The sequence below is a fragment of the Phyllostomus discolor genome, chromosome 8 (assembly GCF_004126475.2).
Source record: "Phyllostomus discolor isolate MPI-MPIP mPhyDis1 chromosome 8, mPhyDis1.pri.v3, whole genome shotgun sequence".
Lineage (NCBI taxonomy): Eukaryota > Metazoa > Chordata > Mammalia > Chiroptera > Phyllostomidae > Phyllostomus > Phyllostomus discolor.
The window spans coordinates 38924345-38931424 of record NC_040910.2 but is presented as its reverse complement, the minus strand read 5'-3'; the positions used below and the strand labels follow the sequence as shown (position 1 = coordinate 38931424).

General features: G+C 48.8%; 1 long non-coding RNA gene across 1 annotated transcript; it reads left to right on the top strand.

Annotated features, from left to right (window-relative positions):
- Positions 1-222: 222 nt before the first annotated feature.
- On the top strand, positions 223-539 carry LOC118502279. Its single transcript, XR_004904991.1, has 2 exons — positions 223-345; positions 441-539. It is a non-coding gene; the product is annotated as an uncharacterized LOC118502279 (long non-coding RNA).
- The last annotated feature ends 6541 nt before the right edge of the window (positions 540-7080 follow it).

The following is a 7080-nucleotide window of genomic DNA, read 5'->3' as shown; positions in this document are numbered from 1 at the left end:
CTTTGTGTATTTTGTTTCTTGCTGTGTCTCCAATATCTGCCACAGGGCCTGGCACATGGCATGTACTCAGTAAGTGTTCATTGCCCTTTGAATCCAATAGGAGTGATGTCTAGGAGTTCACTTTTCTGATTTTGGAGCTGTCCCTGTTTTCCCTTATCAAATATAATGACAAAGCTGTTATCTGTGTGCATCAATCAATCCCCTGGGTCATTTAAACATACCTGGATGGTGCATGCTATCATGAGCCCCGTTTTACAGACAAGGAAACTGAGACTTGGAGAAAGACCGAGGTTGCTCAAGGCCAATGAAAACCTTGACTTGCTCAGCAAATATTGAGAACCAGAGGTGAGCATGTATGTCAGTCTCTGTGCTCCTAGCCCTCATGTTCCATTTCAATCTCAGTTTAACCACCACGGGTCCTGCTTACATCCTCTGTGCAGCCTTGAGGCCCACCAGGCTGAAGGCCCCTGTTCTCTGACTAGGACCCAGATAATTCCTACCTCTATACCTGGGCCAGTGCTGTTCCCTGTGCCTGAAAGGTAATGTGTGCCTCCATCCCAGCTCAGCATCTCAGAACTCTAGGTGTTGGGGCTTGGGGGGCAGGCAGGAGAGTGTTCAGACCACATTCAATCTGGAGAGGGGATGGGAGGGGAGGGCGGGGGGGCTGGCTTTAAGAAATGAACTAAGAAATTTGCATAGGGTAGCTTTTGTGTCCCAAAGAAAACCCAGAGGTCCCCTCACCACCTCAGCCAGCCGAGAAGCAGGTGGCACAGGCCCAGTACTCGCTAAAGGTGCCTGAGGCGTTTCACGTGAAGGCTCTAATACTGAACAAATGTGTGGGTCTCTGCTGGCCCCTGCTGGTGGTCAGGGACAACGCCTCTGGAAAGTACATTTTTTACTTTCCAAAGGGATTATTTGGACACTTTTGAAGCTTTATAACTGTCAACCCCCACAACAGTCCTCAGAAGCGTGTGCCCTATTAGCCCCGTTTCCCAGAAGGTGTGTGGGGAGTGGGCAGGGCCCGAGCCTCAGAGACATCAGCCACTGGTCTGATGAACGTCGTACACAGGCTTCGCACCCTGGGCAGTCGGCCTCCAGACTCAACCATTATCCTTCTAGGACATTCAGTAAGTAGCTACTGTGTGCGGGACTCTAGGGCATAGGAAAGTAAGAAAGGCCTGACAGGCACTGAGGACGGGCTATTTTAGTTACTACAGCTTCATAATGCATCTCAATGTTTTATGGGGTGGTGGGGCACAGAGGCCAGCAGCCGATGTCTGTGCTTCCCCGTCTGTGAACTAGATCCCACCTCCTAGGACTGCTGTGGTGATTAAATGAATAAGACACACTGGGAACTGTGTCTGGCATGCAGTAGGTGCTTAATAAACAGCTATTAATTTCAGCCCACTCCAGTTTTGTTTTCCTTATCATCCAATCATCCGCATGAATTTGAGAAACACTGCCCAGTTCTGTGGAAACTACTGTGGGGATCTGAACTGGACAGAAGTTCAAGGTTCATCCAGGAGAGAATGGACCCTTTAAAATTGTGAGCTGCCCCGGGTGCCATTGCCATCCAGTTCGACGCTTTTTCTTTTAGGTCTTTCAACAAAATGTTGCTACATTCTCCAGGTTTTCCTGAGGTTTATTTCAGGGACTTTGTAGTTTTTGTCGCTGTAATTGATGAGGTTTTGCGGATGTGTGGGTTATCATTGCTACGTAATGAATTCCCTTAAAACTTAGTGGCTTAAAACACTTATCTCACAGTGTCCGTGGGTCAGGAATCTGGGGGCAACTAGCTTGGCTCTCTTCTTCAGGGTCTCTCACAGGTTTTCTCAAGGTGTCAACTGGGCTGGGGTCTCCTCTGAAGGCCTGACTGGAGAGGAGCCCACTTCCAGGCTCGTGGTCATTGGCTGGACTCCATTCCTGGATGGCCAGCTGTTGGCCCTTGCCTCACAGGCCTCTCCATAGGGCAGTGGGGTGGTTGTGTCAAATGTAGGCACTTTCCCCCAAATAGTTCTCATGCCTGCCCTTTACATTTCTCTTTTGAAAACATATTTTAAATAAATTTTTTAATATATTTTATTGATTATGCTATTACCATTGTCCCATTTCCCCCCTTCATTCCCCTCCACCCTGTACACCCTCTCCCACCCACTTCCCCCCCTTTAGTTCATGTCCATGTGTCATACTTATAAGTTCTTTAGCTTCTACATTTCCTGTACTATTCTTACCCTCCCCTATTTTCTACCTACAATTTTTGCTACTTATTCTCTGTACCTTTTCCCCCTCTCTCCTCCTCTCACTCCCCTGCTGCTAACCCTCCATGTGATCTCCATTTCTGTGGTTCTGTTCCTGTTCTAGTTGTTTGCTTAGTTTCTTTTGGTTTTGCTTTAGGTGTGGTTGGTAATAATTGTGACTTTGCTGTCCTTTCACTATACATTTTTTAAAAATCTTCTTTTCTTAGATAAGTCCCTTTAACATTTCATAAAATAAGGGCTTGGTGATGATGAACTCCTTTAACTTGACCTTATCTGAAAAGCACTTTATCTGCCCTTCCATTCTAAATGAAAGCTTTGCTGGATAGAGTAATCTGGGATGTAGGTCCTTGTCTTTCATGACTTGGAATACTTCTTTCCAGCCCCTTCTTGCCTGTAAGGTCTCTTTGGAGAAATCAGCTGACAGTCTGATGGGAACTACTTTGTAGGTTACTGTTCACTTATCTCTTGCTGCTTCTAGGATTCTCTCCTTCATTTTTACCTTGGCTAATGTAATTATGATGTGCCTTGGTGTGTTTCTTCTTGGGTCCAACTTCTTTGGGACTCTCTGAGCTTCCTGGACTTCCTGCAAATCTATTTCCCTTTGCCAGAATGGGGAAGTTCTCCTTTATTATTTGCTCAAATACATTTTCAATCTGTTGCTCTACCTCTTCCCCTTCTGGTACCCCTATAATTCTGATGTTGGAATGTTTAAAGATGTCCTGGAGGTTCCTAAGCTTCTCCTCGTTTTTTTTTTTTTTGAATTCTTATTTCTCCATTCTCTCCTGTTTGGTTGTTTCTTTCTTCCTTCTGACCCACTCTATTGTTTTGAGTCTCAGTTTCCTTCCCATCACTATTGGTTCCCTATGCATTTTCCTTCATTTCTTTTATGGTAACCTGCATTTTTTCATTTAATTTGCGACCAAAATCAACCAGTTCTGTGAGCTTCCTGATCACCAGTGTTTTGAACTGTGCATCTGATAGGTTAGCTATTTCTTGGTTGTTCAAAAGAATGAGCTCTGGGGCACTGATTTGTTCTTCTGTTTGAGCCATCTCTCTCTCTCTCTCTCTCTTTTTTTGGGGGGGGGTCGCTCCTGTTACAGTGAGGGGCAGAGCCTTAGGTGTTCACCAGGGCTGGACACCCCAGTTGCTAGATTGTGACGTTGTATGTGAGGGCAGGTCGAGAGGGAACAATGGCGGTAGCTCCATTCTCTGTGGGACCTCAGTCCCTTCCCTGGGATCCTGGGCCATGCGCTCTGCCCTGGTCCACAATCGCCACCCCACTGGGTCCACCAGCCACCGCCTGCGCACTCAGGGTCCACCCACTGCAATCTTGCACGCCCCAGATGCCTTACGAGCTCCCGGTTGCCTTATGCACCCAATTCTCCCTGTTCTTTGTGCCGCAACCCACGCCCTGCTGCTTGTCTCTGCCCCTCCTACCGGTCTGGATGAACGGGTCTACTTCAACTTCTTGGCTGCCCGACTTCCATTCAGATAAATTCTCTGTCAGTTCTGGGTGTTATTCTGCCTCTAAATTGTTGTTGTTCCAATCTTGGTTGTGCGTGGAGGTACGGTGCATCCACCATACCCCCATCTTGGCCGGAAGTCGATTTAAAATAAATTTTTAATTTCCTGAATGATACCAGAATATGTTCACCGTGCAAAGATTGCAGCGAAGGCTCAACTCTGCTTCATCCTGGACCCCAGGTCCTCACTCCCCAAAGCCACCACCTTCATCATTGTGGTAAATATACTTCTGGCTCTTCCTTTTATTCTTTTTTTTTTTTTTTAAGGTTTATTTCATTCTCATTCGAGAGAGAGGGGAAGGGAGAGGGAGAGGAAAAAATCGACGTGCGAGAGAAACACCAAGCAGCTGCCTCCAGCATGCGCCTGAACGGGGGTCCAGCTCGCAGCCTGGCGTGTGCCTGGACCAGGACTTGAACTGGGGACCTATCTGTTACAGGACGGCATTCCGACCAGCTGAGCCACGCCGGCCACGCCGACCACGCCGACCACGGCCTTCCTCTCATTCTTACAATCATGTACATGGCTCCAGAGAGGATGCATGGATTTTTAAAAGTCATACATGTACACACATACACACTCCTCATGGATTGTTTCCAGCTGTGTTTTCCACACCTCCCTTGTTTTCCTCTAACAGTGTGACCTGGAGCTGATTCCATCCTCCAATAGCCGCATACGCGTGAATACCTTCACGGTGGGGACCCCCCCTGGTATCCATGCCTGTGTATAATCCCCTGCTGTGGCCTTAGGCTAAATCTAAGGACTCACTTCTAACCAATAGAATAAGGCAGAGGGGATGGGGTGTGACCCGGAGACAAGTCGCAAAAGGCAGGGTTCAAGAGGTCCACATAGAGAGGAGCGGAGGCCTCTTGCCAACAGCCGCATGAGGGAACCAGCTAGAAGGGTCTCCTCCACCCCCCCTCGAGACTTCGGACAAGGCAGCCCTGGCTGATGTCCTGACTGTGATGTCACAAGAAACCCCAAGCCATTACCACCACCTGTCATTCCTGGATGCCTGACCCACAGAAACTGTGAGATAATGAGTGTGTATTGTTTTAATCTGCGAAAGTTGGGGGCGGGGAGATAATTTGAGAGGCAGCAATAGCTAACTGCTGCACCCTGCCCTGGAGGTCACTCAGCCCGTCCCACTGGACAACACCCACACCACAGCCAGCCGAGCACATCCCTGCCCCCCGAGAGGTGGAATGGCTACATTGTGAGGATGCACATTCTAAATGTTTAACAACTTTGAGTTAAATTTAAAGGCTTAAACTGAATGATTGCAAAACATAACTGGACTGTAATCTCACATTTGCACCCCAGCCACTGCACAGCACGGGGGTGAGGGACAGCGCGGCAGTAAAGAGATGAGCTTGAGAGCCCAGGTCTGACTCCCGGGGTGGGCCTCAGGCGGGCGCCCGCACCTCGGCGGGCCTGGCGCGCTCACGCATCTGTGTCAATGTGGGCTGATAACAGAACGCCCTCGCAGGGCGGCGCGCACCAGGCTCCGTGAGTCCAGTCGCGTAAAACACCTAGGCCGGTGCTGCCTGCAAGAGCTTTCTGCAGCGATGGGTGCGTGGATATCGAGCCCTTAAAGCATGGCTCAGTATGACTGAGGAAGTGAATTTATAATAAGTAAAACTGATTTATTTATTTTTAATTTTTACTGACTTTTAAAGAGACGAAGGGGGAGAGAGAGAGAGAGAAATACTGATGTGAGAAACATTGATCGGCTGCCTCCCAACCAGGGACTGAATCTGCGACCTAGGCGATCGACCCTGCGGCCTTTTTGGTTTACAGGATGATGCTCCAACCAACTGAGCCACACCGGCCAGGGCTAATTAAAACTGATTTAAATTTAAATAGCCACATGTATCTAATGCCTACTGTATTAGATGACACAGGCTTGAAACAACGCTTGCCAAATAGTAAGTGCTTAATAAACGCTTGGTAGAAATAGTACCCTGCCAAACTATCCTCCAGAGAGTCGATTTACACACCCCAAGCGTGGAGGTCGCCCCCAGTCTGATCATGCCCCTCCCCCGCTCAAAGCCCTTCTGTAGTTCCCCATTGTCCGAAGGTGACATCCCAGATTTGCTGTTCTCGTTGTGGTCACAACTTTCAGCGTACTCTGGAATTACTTGACTGAGGCCTTCGGAGGAATGAAGTCCAGCACACAGTAGGTGCTTCATCATGAAAGGACCTCTGTAATCTGGCCGCATCTGTTTCTTTTAAGATTTTTATTTATTTATTTATTTTTAGAGAGGGGAAGGGAGGGAGAGAGGGAAACAGCAATGTGTGGTTGCCTCTCAAGCGCCCCCTACTGGAGACTGGGCCTGCAACCCAGCTATGCACCCTAGACTGGGAGTTGAATCAGGGACCCTTTGGTTCGCAGGCTGGGACTCAATCCACTGAGCCGCACCAGCCAGGGCATGCACCTGTTTCTTTGCGCAGTGCTGCAGTCTCAGCCAGCTGTCCAACCACCACACCAGCTCAAGCCTCTGAGCCTTTGCCCAAGCTATTTCTCCCATCCAGAAAACCCTTCTAAGCAGACTCAGACTCATCGTCCCACCTCGTAGCCCAGCTGGTCCTTGTTCTCTCTGCGAGTGCTGGAGCAAGGCGCTTCATGCCTCAGAGCCTCGGTTTCCTCAACCATAAAACGGGATGAATTATCGATAAAAGACAGTTCTGCAAAGCATCTGGCAGGATGCTAAGTAGCTCATTAAACTGAGTGGTTAGCATGACTCCCATCAATTTCAAGAGGCTCAGCTTGGGTGTGGCCATCTCCACTATTCACACCCCCACCCCAGGCTCTCTCCTGGAGCCTCGTCCCCCACTCCAGGTCTCAGGGCTTTGTTTTAGGGACTTTGAGGCCTCCCCTGGAGTGGGGCGGGAGCCAAAGCCACACCATCTCTCTGGTCTCGCCTCCTTCAGGCCTCACCTCCTCGGGGCACTTCGTGGTCCTGGGCTACAAGTCCAATTTGGGACGTTTTCCCTAGACATTCCAATTCAAAATCTATTGTATAAGAGAGCTGGCAAAAATGTGGAGAAATCCTGAAACCCCTGTGCCATGCTGGTGGAATGTAAAATGGGGCTCTTGTCATGGAAAATGGTTGGGCAGTTCCTCAAAGAGCTAAAGATAGAATTACCACGTGACCCAGCAATTCTGCTCATAGACACCTACCCAAGAGAACTGCAACAAGTGTTTGAACAAAAACTTGTACATGCGTGTTAATGGTGGGACTATTCACACCAGCCCAAAGGCAGCAACAGACTGTCCGTTGGTAGACGAATGGACACA